This window comes from Panulirus ornatus, chromosome 37 (genome assembly GCF_036320965.1).
Source record: "Panulirus ornatus isolate Po-2019 chromosome 37, ASM3632096v1, whole genome shotgun sequence".
In the NCBI taxonomy this organism is placed as follows: domain Eukaryota; kingdom Metazoa; phylum Arthropoda; class Malacostraca; order Decapoda; family Palinuridae; genus Panulirus; species Panulirus ornatus.
The window spans coordinates 5,765,599-5,774,261 of NC_092260.1; the positions used below are offsets into that span (position 1 = coordinate 5,765,599).

The 8,663-nt window shown below is 40.1% G+C and overlaps 1 pseudogene; it reads right to left on the reverse strand.

Moving 5' to 3' along the window:
- Positions 1–283: 283 nt before the first annotated feature.
- On the reverse strand, positions 284–1,237 carry LOC139760700 (uncharacterized; annotated as a pseudogene).
- Between the last annotated feature and the right edge of the window lie 7,426 nt (positions 1,238–8,663).

Consider the following 8,663-nt stretch of genomic DNA (forward strand, 5'->3'; position numbering starts at 1 on the left):
ATATATATATATATATATATATATATATATATATATATATATATATATATATACACACATACACATATATCCAGAGGAAGGAGAGTGAAATTGAAATACATTTCGCTGATAAAGAAAGGATTATAAGGATCAGTGACAAAATTAGAATTAGTAAAACATAAGAAAAAGGAAAAGACCTAGATAAGAAAAAACTAAATCTCAAGAAAGTGGAGTGCAACGAAAAAAAAAGACTATTGCTAATAAAAAAAAGGATTATGAGAGATTATAAGGATGAGTGATAAAATTAGGAAGAATGAATACAACATAGGAAGGGAGTTCAGAGAATGCAACCAGCTACCACAGGAGACGGCTGGCGAGAAAGACTAGAGTAGAAAGAAGAGGCGTGTGGGTTGCTGTCTTCTGACTGCTGCTGTACGACACAGACCCCTGTGAGCCGAACAGGTGGCTATAGTTGTGGGGTAACTCAACAGAGAGGGTCGTCTCGCTGCTCAGCCAGTACATGTCGGGGATGGACGCCACACACTTCACTTGCAGACCGTGCAGCTGTACCATGGTCAGCCGCAGGGGAAACTGCAGGCTCTTCACGGCCGTCTCCAACCCCGACGTCTCGTTCACAAACACCAGCTCCCGACTGTCCCAAGTAGGGTCAACAGACTCGTCGTTGATGTAGAAGGTGAGGTTTGGGGCAGGCCTGGCGCCGTGGGACGTACAGTTGACGGTGATCAGCTGCTGAAGCCTGTAGGGTCCAACTCCATCTTCGATAATCCTTGGCTGCTCGTCTGGCAAATCTACGACAATCAAGAGGGCACTGTCTGAGGAGGTTTTGAACACAGGGGCTTCCCCAGACACCTCGCATCGGTAGTTGCCCCCGGCCGCCTCCGTCAAGTTGTGTATAAGGACGCGTCCGCGGTGCGACTGCTGGGGGTCCACATCGAAGTAAGGTACCGGGAATATCCTGACCGAGGGTGTCTCGAGGGGCGTCCAGCGGTAGAACTCGTATATGCCGAAGTATCATTTGAGCGAGTAGACGTGGTCCCCTTCGTCCGCCCACTCACACACCAGCCACCCGCCCTCGCCTACTGCCAGGGACGCAGGTACCTCCAACCTGGTGATCCTGATGGCCAACGACACTCCTTGGATGATGAGAAGACGGAGAATGACGGCAGTAAATGAGGGTGTGGACGTCATGCTGCTGAGCTGGGAGTCAACGTGCGCCTGTATTCTGCTGTTTCCAACACTTGTTGATTCACTGCGACCCGGCCGATTCCCAGCTCTTGAGAGATTTTGACTAATTGACCATTGCTCACTTTATATCCTTACGACTTTCCACCAAACTCTGCATGATTATCTACTTCCCATTCAAACGAATCAGTAAGATGACACCTCAGAATACCTTACACCTTCCGTCCCCACAGTGACATCAACATGCGGATGCTTCCCACCTCACCCGTCCGACAGTTTGCTGACTATATATATATATATATATATATATATATATATATATATATATATATATATATATATATATATATATATATTCCCATTTTAGAAAGTTAAAAAAGAAAAAAAAAATACAAGGAGGGAAGGATTTCTGGCCCCCCGCTCCCGTCCCCTCTAGTCGCTTTCTACGACACGCGAGGAATACGTGGGAAGTATTCTTTCACCCCTATCCCCAGGGATAATATACATACATATATACATATACACATACACACACATACACATACATACGCACATATACACACACACATACATATATATACATATGAAAAATGTAAGAAACAATTTAGAAAACTGAAACTTCTAGCTTGAAATGAAAAGAAAAAATGAATGTCACATAATGGTTCAACCTCTGGCTATGGAAAAAGGAAATGTTTAATTTATTTACACAAACGTCAATAGTAGTTCTCATCAATTTAACCACTGTATCAATAAGCTTCAATGTCTAAGCTACATTTTTTCCAATTTCACTATTTTCTTGTCAATACACCATGTATGAAAACTATCACTCCAGTAACATAACTATAAACATTTACTTCCCCTTTAAAAGTGACAAATATCTGAAACTGGACACTATTTTGCTATGATATACATATTTTAACTTCTATTTGGTTGTAAATTTTAACAATACAAAAAATATCATTATGTACAGTATGAATTATTTACATCTAAATTTAACAAAAATATAGCTATTATCCTAAATCTAGAAACAGGTACCTGTAGCTGATATAAAGGAGATGGAGTGAGTATTTTGAAGGTTTGTTGAATGTGTTTGATGATAGAGTGGCAGATATAGGGTGTTTTGGTCGAGGTGGTGTGCAAAGTGCGAGGGTTAGGGAAAATGATTTGGTAAACAGAGAAGAGGTAGTAAAAGCTTTGCGGAAGATGAAAGCCGGCAAGGCAGCGGGTTTGGATGGTATTGCAGTGGAATGTATTAAAAAAGGGGGTGACTGTATTGTTGACTGGTTGGTAAGGTTATTTAATGTATGTATGACTCATGGTGAGGTGCCTGAGGATTGGCGGAATGCTTGCATAGTGCCATTGTACAAAGGCAAAGGGGATAAGAGTGAGTGCTCAAATTACAGAGGTATAAGTTTGTTGAGTATTCCTGGTAAATTATATGGGAGGGTATTGATTGAGAGGGTGAAGGCATGTACAGAGCATCAGACTGGGGAAGAGCAGTGTGGTTTCAGAAGTGGTAGAGGATGTGTGGATCAGGTGTTTGCTTTGAAGAATGTATGTGAGAAATACTTAGAAAAGCAAATGGATTTGTATGTAGCATTTATGGATCTGGAGAAGGCATATGATAGAGTTGATAGAGATGCTCTGTGGAAGGTATTAAGAATATATGGTGTAGGAGGCAAGTTGTTAGAAGCAGTGAAAAGTTTTTATCGAGGATGTAAGGCATGTGTACGTGTAGGAAGAGAGGAAAGTGATTGGTTCTCAGTGAATGTAGGTTTGCGGCAGGGGTGTGTGATGTCTCCATGGTTGTTTAATTTGTTTATGGATGGGGTTGTTAGGGAGGTGAATGCAAGAGTTTTGGAAAGAGGGGCAAGTATGAAGTCTGTTGGGGATGAGAGAGCTTGGGAAGTGAGTCAGTTGTTGTTCGCTGATGATACAGCGCTGGTGGCTGATTCATGTGAGAAACTACAGAAGCTGGTGACTGAGTTTGGTAAAGTGTGTGAAAGAAGAAAGTTAAGAGTAAATGTGAATAAGAGCAAGGTTATTAGGTACAGTAGGGTTGAGGGTCAAGTCAATTGGGAGGTAAGTTTGTATAGAGAAAAACTGGAGGAAGTAAAGTGTTTTAGATATCTGGGAGTGGATCTGGCAGCGGATGGAACCATGGAAGAGGAAGTGAATCATAGGGTGGGGGAGGGGGCGAAAATCCTAGTAGCCTTGAAGAATGTTTGGAATTCGAGAACATTATCTCGGAAAGCAAAAATGGGTATGTTTGAAGGAATAGTGGTTCCAACAATGTTGTATGGTTGCGAGGCGTGGGCTATGGATAGAGTTGTGTGCAGGAGGATGGATGTGCTGGAAACGAGATGTTTGAGGACAATATGTGGTGTGAGGTGGTTTGATCGAGTAAGTAATGTAAGGGTAAGAGAGATGTGTGGAAATAAAAAGAGCGTGGTTGAGAGAGGAGAAGAGGGTGTTTTGAAATGGTTTGGTCACATGGAGAGAATGAGTGAGGAAAGATTGACCAAGAGGATATATGTGTCAGAGGTGGAGGGAACGAGGAGAAGTGGGAGACCAAATTGAAGGTGGAAAGATGGAGTGAAAAAGATTTTGAGTGATCGGGGCCTGAACATGCAGGAGGGTGAAAGGCGGGCAAGAAAAAGAGTGAATTGGATCGATGTGGTGTACCGGGGTTGACGTGCTGTCAATGGATTGAATCAGGGCATGTCAAGCGTCTGGGGTAAGCCATGGAAAGTTCTGTGGGGTCCTGGATGTGGAAAGGGAGCTGTGGTTTCGGGCATTATTACGTGACAGCTAGAGACTGAGTGTGAATGAATGGGGCCTTTGTTGTCTTTGCCTAGCGCTACCTCGCACACATGAGGGGCGAGGGGGATGTTATTCCATGTGTGGCGAGGTGGCGATGAGAATAAATAAAGGCAGACAGTATGAATTATGTACATGTGTATATATGTATATCTCTGTGTGTGTATATATATTTGTACATTTAGAGGTATAGGTATGTATATCTGCGTGTGTGGACGTGTATGTATATACATGTGTATGGGGGTGGGTTGGGCCATTTCTTTCGTCTGTTTCTTTGCGGTACCTCGCAAACGCGGGAGACAGTGACAAAGGAAATATATATATATATATGTATATCACATACAAACCTACAACAGCCGGGATCAAACCTGGGACCCCTTGTGCAAGAGGCACAAGGGGTCCCAGGTTCGATCCTGGCTGTTGGAGGTTTGTATGTTCTATGAAGGTGCGCGTTCATATACACTTTATTCGTATATATGTAAATATATATATATATATATATATATATATATATATATATATATATATATATACAAAGTATATATATATATATATATATATATAAATAATATATATATATATATATATATATATATATATATATATATATATATATATATATATATATATATATATATATATTTATATTTATATATTATACTTTGTCGCTGTCTCCCGCATTTGCGAGGTAGCGCAAGGAAACAGACGAAAGAAATGGCCCAACCCCCCCATACACATGTATATACATATGTCCACACACGCAAATATACATACCTACACAGCTTACATCCTCAATAAAAACTTTTCACTGCTTCTAACAACTTACTTCCCACACCGTATATTCTTAATACCTTCCACAGAGCATCTCTATCAGCTCTATCATATGCCTTCTCCAGATCCATAAATGCTACATACAAATCCATTTGCTTTTCTAAGTATTTCTCACATGCATTCTTCAAAGCAAACACCTGATCCACACATCCTCTACCACTTCTGAAACCACACTGCTCTTCCCCAATCTGATGCTCTGTACATGCCTTCACCCTCTCAATCAATACCCTCCCATATAATTTGCCAGGAATACTCAACAAACTTATACCTCTGTAATTTGAGCACTCACTTTTATCCCCTTTGCCTTTGTACAGTGGCACTATGCAAGCATTCCGCCAATCCTCAGGCACCTCACTATGAGTCGTACATACATTAAATAACTTTACCAACCAGTCAATAATACAGTCACCCCCTTTTTTGATAAATTCCACTGAAATACCATCCAAACCCGCTGCCTTGCCGGCTTTCATCTTCCGCAAAGCTTTTACTACTACTTCTCTGTTTACCAGATCATTCTCCCTAACCCTCTCACTTTGCACACCACCTTGACCAAAATACCCTATATCTACCACTCTATCATCAAACACATTCAACAAACCTTCAAAATACTCACTCCATCTCCCTCTCACATCACCACTACTTGTTATCACCTCCTCATTTGCCCCTTTCACTGATGTTCCCATTTGTTCTCTTGTCTTACGCACTTTATTTACTTCCTTCCAAAACATCTTTTTATTCTCCCTAAAATTCGATGATACTCTCTCACCCCAACTCTCATTTAATCTCTATTTCGCCTCTTGCACCTTTCTGTTGACCTCCTGCCTCTTTCTTTCATACATCTCCCTGTCATTTGCATTATTTCCCTGCAAAAATCGTCCAAATGCCTCTCCCTTTTCTTTCACTAATAATCTTACCTCTTCATCCCACCACTCACTACCCTTTCTAATCTGCCCACCTCCCACGCTTCTCATGCCACAAGCATCTTTTGCACAAGCCATCACTGCTTCCCTAAATACATCCCATTCCTCTCCCACTCTCCTTACGTCCTTTGTTCTCACCTTTTTCCATTCTGTGCTCAGTCTCTCCTGGTACTTTCTCACACAAGTCTCCTTCCCAAGCTCACTTACTCTCACCACTCTCTTCACCCCAACATTCTCTCTTCTTTTCTGAAAACCTCTACAAATTTTCACCTTCACCTCCACAAGATAATGATCAGACATCCCTCCAGTTGCACCTCTCAGCACATTAACATCCAAAAGTCTCTCTTTCACGTGCCTATCAATTAATACATAATCCAATAACGCTCTCTGGCCATCTCTCCTACTTACATACGTATACTTATGTATATCCCTCTTCTTAAACCAGGTATTCCTAATCACCAGTTCTTTTTCAGCACATAAATCTACAAGCTCTTCACCATTTCCATTTACAGCACTGAACACCCCATGTATACCAATTATTCCCTCAACTGCCACATTACTCACCTTTGCATTCAAATCACCCATCATTATAACCCGGTCTCGTGCATCAAAACTACTAACACACTCATTCAGCTGCTCCCAAAACACTTGCCTCTCATGATCTTTCTTCTCATGCCCAGGTGCATATGCACAAATAATCACCCACCTCTCTCCATCAACTTTCAGTTTTACCCATATCAATCTAGAGTTCACTTTCTTATGCTCTATCACATACTCCCACCACTCCTGTTTCAGGAGTAGTGCTACTCCTTCCCTTGCTCTTGTCCTTTCACTAACCCCTGACTTTACTCCCAAGACATTCCCAAACCACTCTTCCCCTTTACCCTTGAGCTTCGTTTCACTCAGAGCCAAAACATCCAGGTTCCTTTCCTCAAACATACTACCTATCTCTCCTTTTTTCTCATCTTGGTTACATCCACACACATTTAGACACCCCAATCTGAGCCTTTGAGGAGGATGAGCACTCCTCGCGTGACTCCTTCTTCTGTTTCCTCTTTTAGAAAGTTGAAATACAAGGAGGGGAGGGTTTCAATCCCCCCACTCCTGTCCCCTTTAGTCGCCTTCTACGACATGTAGGGAATGCATGGTAAGGATTCTTTCTCCCTTATCCCCAGGGATAAATACTATATTTGTAATATATCTCTTAGTGAACAAAGTGGTTTGGCAGAAGAACTTATGGTATGTTCTTCAAGCAGGTCTGGAGGGAACAATAAGGAACATCATCATATTGCTCTTATGGCATTTCATATTGATTATCATTTGTTAATTTTGTGAATATAGTCAAATGATGAATCTGTACAGATTTTTTTCTCAAAGATTGAAGGGGAAACATCTCAATGGTGCTGATGTTTGGGATTTTCATCTATATGGAAATTAAATGGTGCAGTTATTTGGGGTTTTAACTGTTTGGGGAGAAATTGAATGGTGCCATTAAATCTTACTGTTAGATGGGTCAGCGATAAACTAGAATTGACTCTACTGCAAATTATTTGTTTATTGAAACAAGTTTAATTCATTACTTGTGATTCTCATTTTAAGAAGTATGTGCACCACACTTTATGTAGGAATAGGACTTTGAAAAGATAAAGGGATGAGTTGTCATGTACCAGAATCTTATGTGCCTAGGAAAAAAAACTGTCAGAAAACAGAAGGGTTGACTGATATCAGGAAACAAATTTGATATTTTTCCTGAGGGAAATGTTTGAACAGCTATACCAAAATATGCTGATTATTTGGACATCATTATTTTCTCATTTTGGGAATTATCAAATCGATGCATGCTTATCTTCCTTTGATTACTGGATTTTGTAGCATAAATGACCGTAAAAGTTCAAAAACTATGACCCTAGAATGAAAACATGAATTAGACTTGGAGGTCATACAGGGTTGTGATCACTGCGTCCTTCAACAAACACACAAATACATATTGAGAAACCATCACAGAAATGGTAATGAGGTTTAACACAAAATTATCAGACAACACAAAATGCTGAAGTAAGGCTGCAATGTATTGAAATGTGAATTTTAGAAATTACTAGATTTTCTGAATATTCTTTCACTGTTGTTTATAATTGATCTAATTATGTATTCTTTATTTGTTAAGACAAATATTGATTTTTTCATGTATGAACAAGCACAAGAAAGTTGTTAACATAAGAGATAGCAGAGCTTGGGAATATACCAGTTAATTTAATTCAGGGACGTTCCTTGACCACATGTAATTTGAGTCACTAGTTTTCCTGTTATGTAGTGCCATTACCAGGTAAGGTGAACAGTCTTATCAGCACAATGATAACTTTCAGGATAATATATCAAAACTTTTTGTTTCAAATTTTAAGCATGTGCTGCAAATTTATCAGTACTATTTTGTGAACTATACATGTATTTCAATGTAAAAGGAGTCTAAATGTGTACTTTTCCTCAGTCTGGAATGAATGATCTACAAATACTAATATTGGAATATCGAGAATGTCTTGGAATATCGACAATGTCTTAATGATCTGAAATGTAATGTGCAGATAGTGGACATTGGTCACTGTGTATCTATGAATAATTTAGCTGACAGTAGTAAGAAACTGTTGACAATAAACAACATATACTCTTTTGAATGGTACATTTCTGGTTAGAGAGGCTTTCTAGAGCATGCAGCTACAAAATGTCATTATTTAGCGAAGATGATCAAAGAAGCTTTTGATATTCATGGTGGTTACAATACTTTTGCAGTATTTTGAACAAATATTAGAGGGCAAGGAATAGAGTGAATTGGAGCGATGTGGTATACCGGGGTTGACGTGCTGTCAGTGGATTGAATCAAGGCATGTGAAGCGTCTGGGGTAAACCATGGAAAGC